The sequence below is a fragment of the Gossypium hirsutum genome, chromosome A11 (genome assembly GCF_007990345.1).
Source record: "Gossypium hirsutum isolate 1008001.06 chromosome A11, Gossypium_hirsutum_v2.1, whole genome shotgun sequence".
In the NCBI taxonomy this organism is placed as follows: domain Eukaryota; kingdom Viridiplantae; phylum Streptophyta; class Magnoliopsida; order Malvales; family Malvaceae; genus Gossypium; species Gossypium hirsutum.
The window spans coordinates 89,913,595-89,925,582 of record NC_053434.1 but is presented as its reverse complement, the minus strand read 5'-3'; the positions used below and the strand labels follow the sequence as shown (position 1 = coordinate 89,925,582).

At 37.3% G+C, this 11,988-nt stretch overlaps 1 non-coding gene across 1 annotated transcript; it reads right to left on the bottom strand.

The window, feature by feature from the left end:
- Positions 1–11,260: 11,260 nt before the first annotated feature.
- Positions 11,261–11,367, bottom strand: LOC121210549 (small nucleolar RNA R71). Its single transcript, XR_005905666.1, has one exon. It is a non-coding gene; the product is annotated as a small nucleolar RNA R71 (small nucleolar RNA).
- Positions 11,368–11,988: the final 621 nt, after the last annotated feature.

Here is an 11,988-nt window from a genome sequence, read left to right as displayed (position 1 = left end):
AAAATTCCATCCATGTCTAATTTTTGTCCATAGACTTAGAAATTGGTCAAATTGCTATTTAAGACTCCTCATTAATATTTCAAAGTAATTTCATACTAAAAACTCCTAGAATGCAAGTTTTGCAAATTATTCGATCTAGTCCCTAATTTCAATTTAGGCACTTTAGGCATAGGATGTCATCACGAAATTTTCACGCAATCATGCAATCATATCATAAAAATCAAAATAATTATAAAATATTTATTTCTATCTCGGATTTGTGGTCACAAAACCACTACTCCTTTTAGGCCCTAATTCGGGATATTACAACTCTCCCCCTTTAAGGATTTTCGTCCTCGAAAATCTTACCGGTAAAAAGGTGTGGGTTTTGGTCTCTCATAGTTTCCTCAAGTTCCCATGTAGTCTCTTCTACCCCGTGCTTTTGCCACAATACTTTCACGAGAGCGACACTTTTATTTCTTAGTTGTTTGACTTCTCGAGCTAAAATCTTAATTGGTTCTTCTTCGTAAGTCATATCCAATCGTAGCTCAACTTCTGTCGGTGAAATTATATGTGAAGGATCCGAACGATACCGACGTAGCATAGATATGTGGAAAACATCATGCATCCTCTATAATTCAGATGGCAATGCTAACCGATAAGCTATTGGTCCAATTCTTTCAATTACTTCATACGGTCCATTAAAACGCGGACTTAACTTGCCCTTCCGTCCAAATCTAAGGACTTTCTTCCATAGAGACACTTCAAAAATACCTTATCACCAACTTGAAACTCAATTTCCTTTCGTTTCAAATCCGCATAAGATTTCTGTCTATCTGAAGCAGCTTTCAAACAATCTCGAATCACTTTCACCTTTTCTTCGGTTTCTTTTATTAGATCAACTCCATAAATCTGATTTTCCTTAAGTTCAGGCCAATACAATGGCGTCTGACATTTACGACCATACAATGCTTCATAAGGTGCCATCTTCAAACTCGTCTGATAACTATTATTATAAGCAAATTCTACCAACGGTAAGTACCTTTCCCAACTACCTTGAAATTCCAATATGCAACATCTAAGCATGTCTTCAAGAATCTGAATTACTCTCTTTGATTGTCCATCAGTTTGTGGATGAAAGGCAGTGTTGAAATTTAACTTCGTACCTAATGCCTCTTGCAACTTTTGCCAAAATCGTGAAATAAATCTCGGATCTCTATCCGAAATGATTGACAAAGGTATTCCATGAAGTTTAACAATCTCACGGATATACAATTCAGCCAACTTATTAAGAGAATAATCCGTACGTACCGGAATAAAATGAGCCGATTTAGTCAGTCTGTCAACTATTACCCGGATGGCATTTTTCTTCCCCGGAGTTAACGGCAACCATGATACAAAATCCATAGTAATCCGATCCCATTCCATTCAGGAACCATGATAGGTTGGAGTAATCCCGAAGGTACTTGGTGTTCAGCTTTCACTTTTTGACAAACTAAGCACTTTGATACAAACTCGGAAATATCTCTTTTCATTCCACTCCACCAGTACATTTTCTTCAAGTCATTATACATTTTCGTATTGCCCGGATGAACTGCCAAACAACCATTATGTGCTTCATGCAAAAATTTTTAATCAACTCATAATTTTTCGGTACAGAAATCCGGTTTTTAAATATTAAGCAACCATCAGAACCGATTCTGAAATCTGATCCTGTATTAGCTTCACACTGCTTTCTCTTGGCTTGCAAATCTTGATCATTTTTTTGAGCTTCACAAATCTCTTGTAAAAACATCGGTCTTGCTCTTAACTCTGCTAGAATCGAACCATCATCTGATACCTTTAACTGAGTGTTCATAGCTTTCAAAGCAAATAACAACTTTCTGCTCAAAGCATCGGCAACCACATTCGCTTTTCCCGGATGATAGTCAATAACAAGCTCGTAATATTTCAACAACTCCAACCATCTTCGCTGTCTCAAATTCAAGTCTTTCTGTGACATCAAGTACTTAAGACTTTTGTGATTTGTATATACTCGACACTTTTCACCATACAGATAATGTCGCCAAATCTTCAAAGCAAACACTATAGCAGCCAATTCCAAATCATTATTCGGATAATTCCTTTCGTGAGATTTTAACTGTCTCGAAGCATAAGCCACCACTTTTCCTTCTTGCATAAGTACACATCCTAAGCCATTTCGAGAAGCATCACTATACACCACAAACTCTTTACCTGATTCAAGTTGTACCAACACTGGTCTTCAGTTAATAACTTTTTCAATTCTTCAAAACTCTATTGACATTCTTCCGTCCATTCAAATTTAACATCCTTTCGAAGTAGTCTAGTCATAGGAGCAACAATTATAGAAAATCCATTTATAAACCGTCGATAATACCCAGCTAGCCCCAAGAAACTTCTAACCTCATTACATTTTTCGGTGGTTTCTAATCAACAATGGCTGAAATTTTACTAGGATCAACTCGTATACCATCACCTGAAACAATATGACCTAAAAATCCAACTTCCCGAAGCCAAAATTCACTTTTACTGAACTTAGTATACAGCTGCTTATCTCTTAAAGTTTGCAAAGCTATCCTCAAGTGCTTAGCATTCTCTGTCTCATCTTTTGAATAAATTAAGATGTCATCTATAAACACCACAACAAATTTGTCCAAGTATGGCCGAAACATGCGATTCATTAAATCCATAAACAGAGCAGGAGCATTTGTCAACCCGAATGGCATAACTAAAAATTCATAGTGACTGTACCTTATTCTAAAAGCTTTATAACCCTTTCTCAAATATCTCTGAGCCGACATCGAAGAAATCATACTAGATAATGCCTCTGATTTGTCTGGTTCAACCCGTAGAATTTCACAACTTTTACATTTTAATTCTATAACATTTTCTTTACAATTTACTATAGCATAATGCAATGTCAACCAATCTATACCCAAAATAACATCAAATTCATCAAACGGCAACAACATCAAGTTGGCCAGAAAGTAATGACCCTGAATCATTAAAAGGCATTTCTTGCATACTTTATCAACTATCATACATTTGCCTAATGGATTCGACACTCTAATCATAAATTCTGTGTTCTCAACAGCTATATTCATACTAGACACCAATTTCATGCACACATATGAATGAGTAGAACTGGGATCAATCAAAGCAATAACATTAATATCATAAAGAGAAAATATACCAGTAATCACGTCACGTGATGAAGCATCTTCACGTGCCTTTATAGCATAAGTTCTAGCTGGAGCCCTTGCTTCAGATTTAGCTGCTGAATCTCTGGTTACATTCTTGCTACTTGCTTCATTTCCAGCTTTTCTCGAATATCTTCCCCTCGAGTCTGCACCACTACCTTTTACACTCTGAAATTTTTCTTTCTTGACTCTCTCTGGGCAGTCTCTAATAAAATGATCCGGAGAACCACACTGAAAACATTCATTCACTCTACATGGGCCAAAATGATTTCTGCCACACCGCTGGCACTCGGGCTTAACAAATCTCGTATTTCCCACACTAGCCGCAGAAGTAGTCTGAGATTTAGGACCCACATTTTGCTTCTTAAAATTTCCATATGATTTTCCAGCCGAAACCTGTGAACGAGGATTCTTATTTCTAGAGTTTTTGGACTGCTGTGAGAATGAACTGCTCGTCGGTCTTTTCTTCCAATTTCTAGTCCCGGCCTTTACTTTTTTCTTCTCTTTAATTAGTTCTTCAGCCTTGCAAGCTTGATCAACTAGTACTACCATTTCTTTTAATTCAAGAATCCCAACAAATACTTTGATATCTTCATTGAGTCCGTCTTCAAATCGTCTGCACATTTTAGCCTCTGTAGGAATATATTCTCTAGCATACTTACTCAACCTGACGAACTCCCTTTCGTATTCAGTAACCGTCATGTTTCCCTGCTTCAATTCAAGAAACTCTTTACGCTTTTGATCAACAAATCTTTCACTGATGTATTTCTTCCGAAATTCTTCTTGAAAGAACTCCCAAGTTACTTTCTCTTTCGATACTACTGAAGTCAATGTCTTCAACCAATGATAAGCTGAATCCCTCAACAATGATATAGCACATTTCAAGCATTCCTCAAGTGTACAAGATAATTCATCAAATACCTGAATAGAATTCTCAAGCCAAAACTCTGCTTTCTCGGCATCATCATCAATATTTGCCCTGAATTCTTCGGCCCCTTGCTTATGGATTCTGTCAACTGGAGTTCTGTGAAATTTCATGAGATCTACGCATTGAGACATTGGGGGTACAGGTTGAGGAATCGGGGGAGGTGGGGAGGTTGTGCATTCAGGTTCGTAGGAACGAACTCAGTATACCAGGCATTCATCATCTGGAGAAAGGCTTCCCGAGCCCTTTCTCGTCCTCCTTGACCAACAGTAGGAGGTGGATTTTCAGTTGGCACTGCCCCTTTAGCCGATGCTGGTGCATTACTCTCTACATCATCAGTCGCAGCTGGATCGGGATCCATTTACTATAAAAAAAATCATTTAAAAGGTCAGAAGTTATCACACTATCACAATATATATATGGCATGTATAGCAAAACCCGTACATACAACACATTAGTCCGAGAATCAACTAAACCTGCTCCGATACCACCAAATGTAATACCCCATACCTGAGACCGTCGACGGAGTCGAATACGAGGTGTTAACAGACTTAATTCATTACTTATATAGCTCAAACAATTTATTTTTAAAACTTCCAGACAAGCTGGCAATTTGCGTTATATTCCCTTAAAAATTCATATCTTGAGTTTCGAAACTCGAAATCCAATTCCATAACTTTTCCTGAAACTAGACTCATATATATATCTACTAATTTTTTCTAGAATTTTTGGTCGGGCCAATTAGTACAGTTTATTAATTAAAGTCTCCCTTATTTTAGGGTTCGACTTCTCTGACCTCTATGTATTACGAATCAGATTTCTCTCTGTACAGAATTTCAATGACTATGCCGTTTGTTTTTCTTAAAACTAGAGTCAATAAGGAATCTTTACATATAAAAAATTACTTCTAATTATTTTTTTACAATTTATGGTGAATTATTAAATTCAGAACAGGGGACCCAGAAATCACTCTGGCCCTATTTCACAAAAATTCAAATATCTCATAAAATATAATTCATATACCTGGTTTGTTCAATCCATATGAAAATAGACTCATTAAGCTTCGATTCCTTAACTTATTCATCATTTAAGTCAATTTATACTATTTTTAGTGATTTTTCAGATTCACATCATTGCTACAGCAATGTTCTGTTTGATAACAAATTTCACTTTACTATAGATTTCCATGGACTAAATAACATTTTAAACATACATGACATCATATATGATTTAGATTGGCCATTCATATGGCTAATCATTCACAAACCCTTTTCTTACCAAACCATAACCATGTCATAAAATCATTTACACAAAGTGAGTATTTTGCCATACATGCCACATTCAAAATACACAAGCTATTTTACCAATTTAGGCCTTTGGATAGTGTGAACGAGTCTTCGACCTATCCCGATTCTCAAGTCGGCTTATCAACAACTACAATGAATGAAAAGGAGGGGGTAAGCATAAATGCTTAGTAAGTTCACATGCAAATAGCAAGTAACATAATCATGCAATTCCACATAAAACATCATTTGCATAAACAACATCAAGACATTCGTGTTCCATTTGGATTTAATATCTTTCTACGATTTCATCATACCAAGTTCTCAACCTGAGGATTTAAGCACATACCTGTCAAATTTTCTCATTCACCACACTTACCAATATATCACCTTCGTTTTAGGCATTCTTCTCATTCACTTAAGATTCACCCGTTGAACACATCGGAATATAATTCGAGTACGCGGATTTCATGAACGTAAGTGCCATACCAGCAGCTAGACAAACTCAATAGCCTGCGGAACTTATGTAGCCAAGCTACCATGTAACCCGCCCATAAGTGAACTCGGACTAAACTCAACGAGCTCGGGCGTTCACATCCATAAGTGAACTTGGACTCAACTCAACGAGTTCGGATGCCTAGTTACATCTCACGAACTCGGACTCAACTCAATGAGTTCGGAACTCAAATATCCTAATGACATGTCACTTGTATTCTAATCTATTCCCAAGGTTCAAATGGGTTTTTTCCTCGATTACTCATCTTTTCCGTCTTCCACAGAATATCGAAATCGATACTTCGGTGATAGTTCATACTTATCAAGTAATTCACATAATTACATATTATTCAATAATAACTACAAAACATAACATTTCATGATAATAATAAGCATCATATCATATAAACAACATTAAATTGCTTAAAATGACAATTATGTTACTACATTTACACATGAACTTACCTCGATACAAAATATTAGCAATCGAGTCTATTCTTCGTAAACTTTATTTTTCCCTCGATCGCGACTTGAATATTCGTTTCTCTTGATCTATAATGCCAAATTAATCTTATTTAATACATGCATTCATCAAAATAGTCTTTAATATGAACTTTGGCAAAATTACATTTTTGCCCCTAAACTTTTGCATAATTACACTTTTGCCCCTAGGCTCAGGAATTAAACTTAATCCCTTATTCTTATGTTTTATGACATGCTAATCATTTTTCCCTTCTGTAGCAACATCAAATTGACACTCTAACATGCACTTATGACTATTAGGTATTTTTACCGATTAAGCCATTTTAGCCGTTTTCACTTAAAACCGAGTAGTACAAGTTCTCTAACATAATTTAAAACCTCATATTCTATCATAAAACACAAAAATACACAAATTTCACCTATGGGTATTTTTCCAAATATGAACCCTAGGTTGAATTATTGCTAGCATAAGCTTAATCGAGCTACCGGAATTCCAAAAACATAAAGAACATTAAAAACGGGGCTTGGAATCACTTACTATGGAGCTTGGAAGCTTGAAACAAACCCTAGCTATGGAGAACCCTTGAAATTTTGGCCTAATGAAGAAGATGGACAAAAATTGGCTTTTAATTTTGTTTTTAATTCATTTTAATAACTAAATGACCAAAATGTCTTTCCTACTAAACTTTCAAAAAAATTCCATCCATGTCTAATTTTTGTCCATAGACTTTGAAATTGGTCAAGTTGCTATTTAAGACCTCCTCATTAATATTCCAAAGCAATTTCATACTAAAAACTCCTAGAATGCAAGTTTTGCAAATTATTCGATTTAGTCCCTAATTTCAATTTAAGCACTTTAGGCATAGGATTTCATCACGAAATTTTCACATAATCATGCAATCATGTCATAAACATCAAAATAATTATAAAATAGTTATTTCTATCTCGGATTTGTGTTCACGAAACCACTATTTTGTTTAGGCCCTAATTCGGGATATTACATGTATAACATAGACTACCACACCACGCTCTCGCTGCGCACTCTAATTCCAAACTAAGTAAATAGCACATTATGGTGAAAGCACGTACCAATATTCGCCTCTGAAGCGTCTCCGTCCTCTCGACGACGTGCTGTATAGACCAACGCTGGCTGTCTCGCCTCAACATAGCCTGTATTTTTGCCTGGTGCTCCATGTCCTCGTCCATTGCCGTTACCGCCCCTGGCTTGCCCACGACCCCTTGGCGGCAGCTCACCACTCCTTAGTGGCAGAGCACCACTTGGGGCCACTACTGGTTCTCAACTTAGCATTCGAGGGCAATCCTTAATCCTATGCTCCATAGACCCACAACCGAAACAAGCTCTCATTCTCTTCCAACACTCGCCTCTATGACTTCTTCCACAATCAGTACAGGTGGCACCCCTTGATTAGTAGCAGGGGGCTGTACTCCAACTGGCCTATCAACTCTGGCCCTAGCCCTAGGCCTCTGTCCAACACCAGGAGTCGCAGCCTCCCTTTTGCTCTTACCCCTTTCCTTTTCTCGATTCAGGCACTCTGTGCGCTTCACTTCCTCCGCTATCTTTATTTTTTCCACCAATTCCGAGAAAACTCACTCCTTTTGTGGAGCTATCAATACCCTGAGGCTATCTCTTAGCCCATCCTCAAACCTAACGCAACACTCGTAGTCCGTTGCCACCATAACTCTTCCATACCTAATAAGGCGCAGAAATTTTGCCTCATACTTCGCCACCAATTTGTTTCCCTGGGTCAAGTTCAAGAACTCCTTCCTTCTAGCATCCACATAACCCGCTCCTACATACATCCCTTGGAACGTAGCTTTGAAGAACTCCCAAGTGACCTGCTCGGGTAGAATGCCCTCTTTCACTATCAGCCACCACTGGTAAGCTTCTTCAAAAAGCAGTGAGACTGCCCCTTTCAGCTTTTGTTTCGGTGAACAGTCCAAATCCTCTATTATCCTTTCTGTGGCCTCCAACCAATATTCCACTACGTTCGGAGCCACACCCTTTAAGATCTCAGCCCCGTTCGATCGAAGTCGCTCCGGAATGGACCCCCGATTTCTAGTGCCATTATTGGGCTCAGCGACCCTTTCCAAAATCCTTAGGATTGCATGCTACAATGCATCATTCCCCGTGGTCTGGTCATACTATCCATTCCTAGCCACAAGTGAGGCCGGTGCCTCCTCTACTCCAACATCAGACATATGGCTTGTTGTCGATGATTCAGCCCTAGCACTTCCACGACCTCGACCACGGCCTCTCGTGCCTCTTCTAGCACTCATCGACGTTTCACGTATTTTATGGATTAAAAATTTTATGAAATTTTAGTTAATTTAATAATTAAACTGATGTTTTATGAAAGTATTTAAAGAGAGAGTTGTTTTCGTAAATCCTCTAAAATTTCAAGATCCTACGAGCTTCAATTCCTTTCTAATTAATTGTCTAAAGTAGTCCTCTAACTATCTACCATATAACAATTTAAATAAGTTTAAGAATAAGAGAACTTACTTGGTTTGAAGTCGGAGACTCGGTGCGCCGATTAGTAAGACTTCCCCTTTTCCAAAACATTGTAATTCAATCAAAACTACATATATATTTTTTTAAAACAAAAACAAATCAAGTAAGAAGGCCCACTTCATGGCCTGCGTTTTGCAACCTAGGCTCTGCTACCACTAAATGTAACACCCCAAACCTGACCCAGATGTTATGGCCATATCCGGCATGTTACATTGAAGTGTTTTAGCGAAAACCGTATTTTCATTGAAAACCCTTCTTAAAATAAAAGAAACCTTAAAAAAAACTCATTAACATAACATGTTTGAAGCATATGATTTTATGAAAACATGTCATTCTAAAATTGAGTTGTGGAAGCGTAGAAAAACATACTATAGTTTAAGAAACTGATAGACCGTAAATTATACATTTTTTTACCCTATGCTTAATGCATTTTATGAATGATTTCCCATTAGAATTGGTGAATTCGATGCTCCTAATGCTTTAATTTCATGTTTTATACTTAGAAGAGCATAGGAGAGCGAAAGGAACTAGAAACGGGCCAAAAACGGAGAAACTGGACCAAAGTACGAAATCAACACGGCCTGGACCTCTTCACACTGGCAAACCACACGACCGTGTCAATTTGGCAGGCTCGAACACGGCCTGAAGTAATCGAACACGGGTGTGTGACACGGGCGTGTCCCTGCCAAGCCCAAGTTGAGTTCAATTCGAAAAAGGCTAATTTTGAGGGCTTTTAGGCATTCCAAGGCCTATAAATACACCCTAGAGGAGAAAGAAAAGGGAGACGGAGAATAAGGGGTAAGGAATTACTCCAAGGAAGCCGATTGATTCATCTCAGAAGCCAGATTCATCATCAAGACTGAAGATCTCTCCTCAATTCCCCTTCAGAAGTTTTGGGGTTTCTTTATGTTTTGTATTCTTTATTATTCTAAGATGTTTTCTTATTTATTTATGAACTAAATCCCCTAAATACCTAAGGGGAATGAAACCTAAGACGAATATTGTTATTATTTTCTAAATCGTATGATAAATATTTAACTTATTCTTAATTATGTGTTCTTAATTCCTATTTTGATATCCCAGGATACTGATTCAAGACAAGCTATTATTCAGAGGAGGAATAGACTCTGTCTAAGAGTACATTTTTCATAATTAAGCGGAGTTGATTGCGCGCCTAGATGTAGGGTGACAAGATTTGACTGGATTAGGGTGAAACCTAATAAAGGGATCTATAGATCGAGTTAATGCAACCCTAGGGTGACAAGTTGAATGAATAAATCATCCGATTCGGAGCCAGAATAACAAGTAAAGTCTAGGTGGATTTTTCCTTAGGTATTGTCTTAAGTCAATCGATTTTTCCCAAAAGCAATTCCCCAATTCTTTTCTATGTGCGTTCTTAGTTTAGATAATTAGTTAATTAAAACAAAACCTCTTTATTCTTAGGTTAGATAATAAAATGACAGTCATTACTAGTACTATTAGTTCCTTTGGGTTTGACAATCCGGTCTTGCTAAAACTATACTACTGTTCGATAGGTACACTTGCCTACATCGCGATAATAGTTAGTTTAAGAATGAGTAATTATAAATATTTAAAACCTATCACGAAATCACGCGATCAAGTTTTTGGCACCGTTGCCAGGGAACTAAGATATTAGGAATGCTCAATTTTTATTACTTTAGCCATTTATTTTTCTTGCAATTTAGTTTAATTTTATTATTATTATTTATTAACTTACTTTTTCTTTCTCTTGGCAGGTTTTTATAGTTTATAACTAGAAGAAACCCTTCAGGACCAGTACTTTTTGACGAAGAAATCGATCGTACAGTTTGCAGAAATCAAAGAGAAATAAGGCGAAGCTTACGATACCCAGAGAATGAGCAAGAGACGATACTCAACCCCCAATCGAAGAGATGGCTGAAAACCAAGACAATTAGCTACCTCCTGCAATTGCGGCTAATCAAAATCCTGCTCCACACACTATGTATGATTATGCTAAACCTTCTTTAACAGGAACTAAATCTAGCATAGTTAGACCTGCTGTAGCTGCAAATACTTTTGAATTAAAATCTAACACTATTCAAATGATACAACAATTTGTTCAGTTTGATGGTTTGCAGATGAAGATCCCAACGCTCACTTAGCAAACTTTCTGGAATTTTGCAATATATTTAAAATCAATGGCGTTTCTAATGATGCCATTCATCTTCGGTTATTCCCTTTTTCATTAAGGAACAAAGCTAAATAGTGGTTGAACTCGTTACCACGAGGGTTAATTACTACTTGGGAACAAATGACTGAAAAATTCTTACTAAAATATTTTCCGCCAGCTAAAACGGATAAATTATGTAATGATATCTCTTCTTTTATGCAGATGAATTTAAAAACCCTCTACGATGCATGGGAGAGATACAATGACTTACTGAGAAGGTGCCCTCACCATGGGTTATCGCTTTGGCTCCAAGTTCAAACATTCCACAATGGTCTCAATCCTTCGACTCGACAAATGGTTTGACGCAGCTGCTTGCGAAACCATCAATAATAAAACACCTGAAGATGCCTATGAGTTTATAGAGGAGATGTCACTGAATAACTATCAGTGGCAAGTCATGAGGACAAAGCCAACGAAAACATCCGGCGTTTATAATGTTGATTCGGTCACTATGCTCTCTAATTAGGTAAAACTCTTAAATAAAAAGATTGATGGTTTTCTTATTTTTTCACAGGTTCATCCAGTAATGCAGTGCGAAGCAGGTGGAGGTGGAACAAGCCATTCGGAATACCAACCTTATGGCCACAACATGGATAACAAGTAATTAAACTACATGGGTAATAATCCTTGACCTCAAAACAATCTATTTAGTAACACTTACAATGCAGATTGGAGGAACCATCCCAATTTTTCGTGGGGAGGCCAAGGAAATTAAAGACCACAACATCCTTTGGGTTTTCAGCAGCCACCCTACCAACAGGAAAAGAAGCCGAACCTTGAAGAGATGCTCTCAAAGTTTATATTGGTGTCAGAAACTCGTTTTCAGAACACCGAGATAGCACTTAAAAATCAACAAT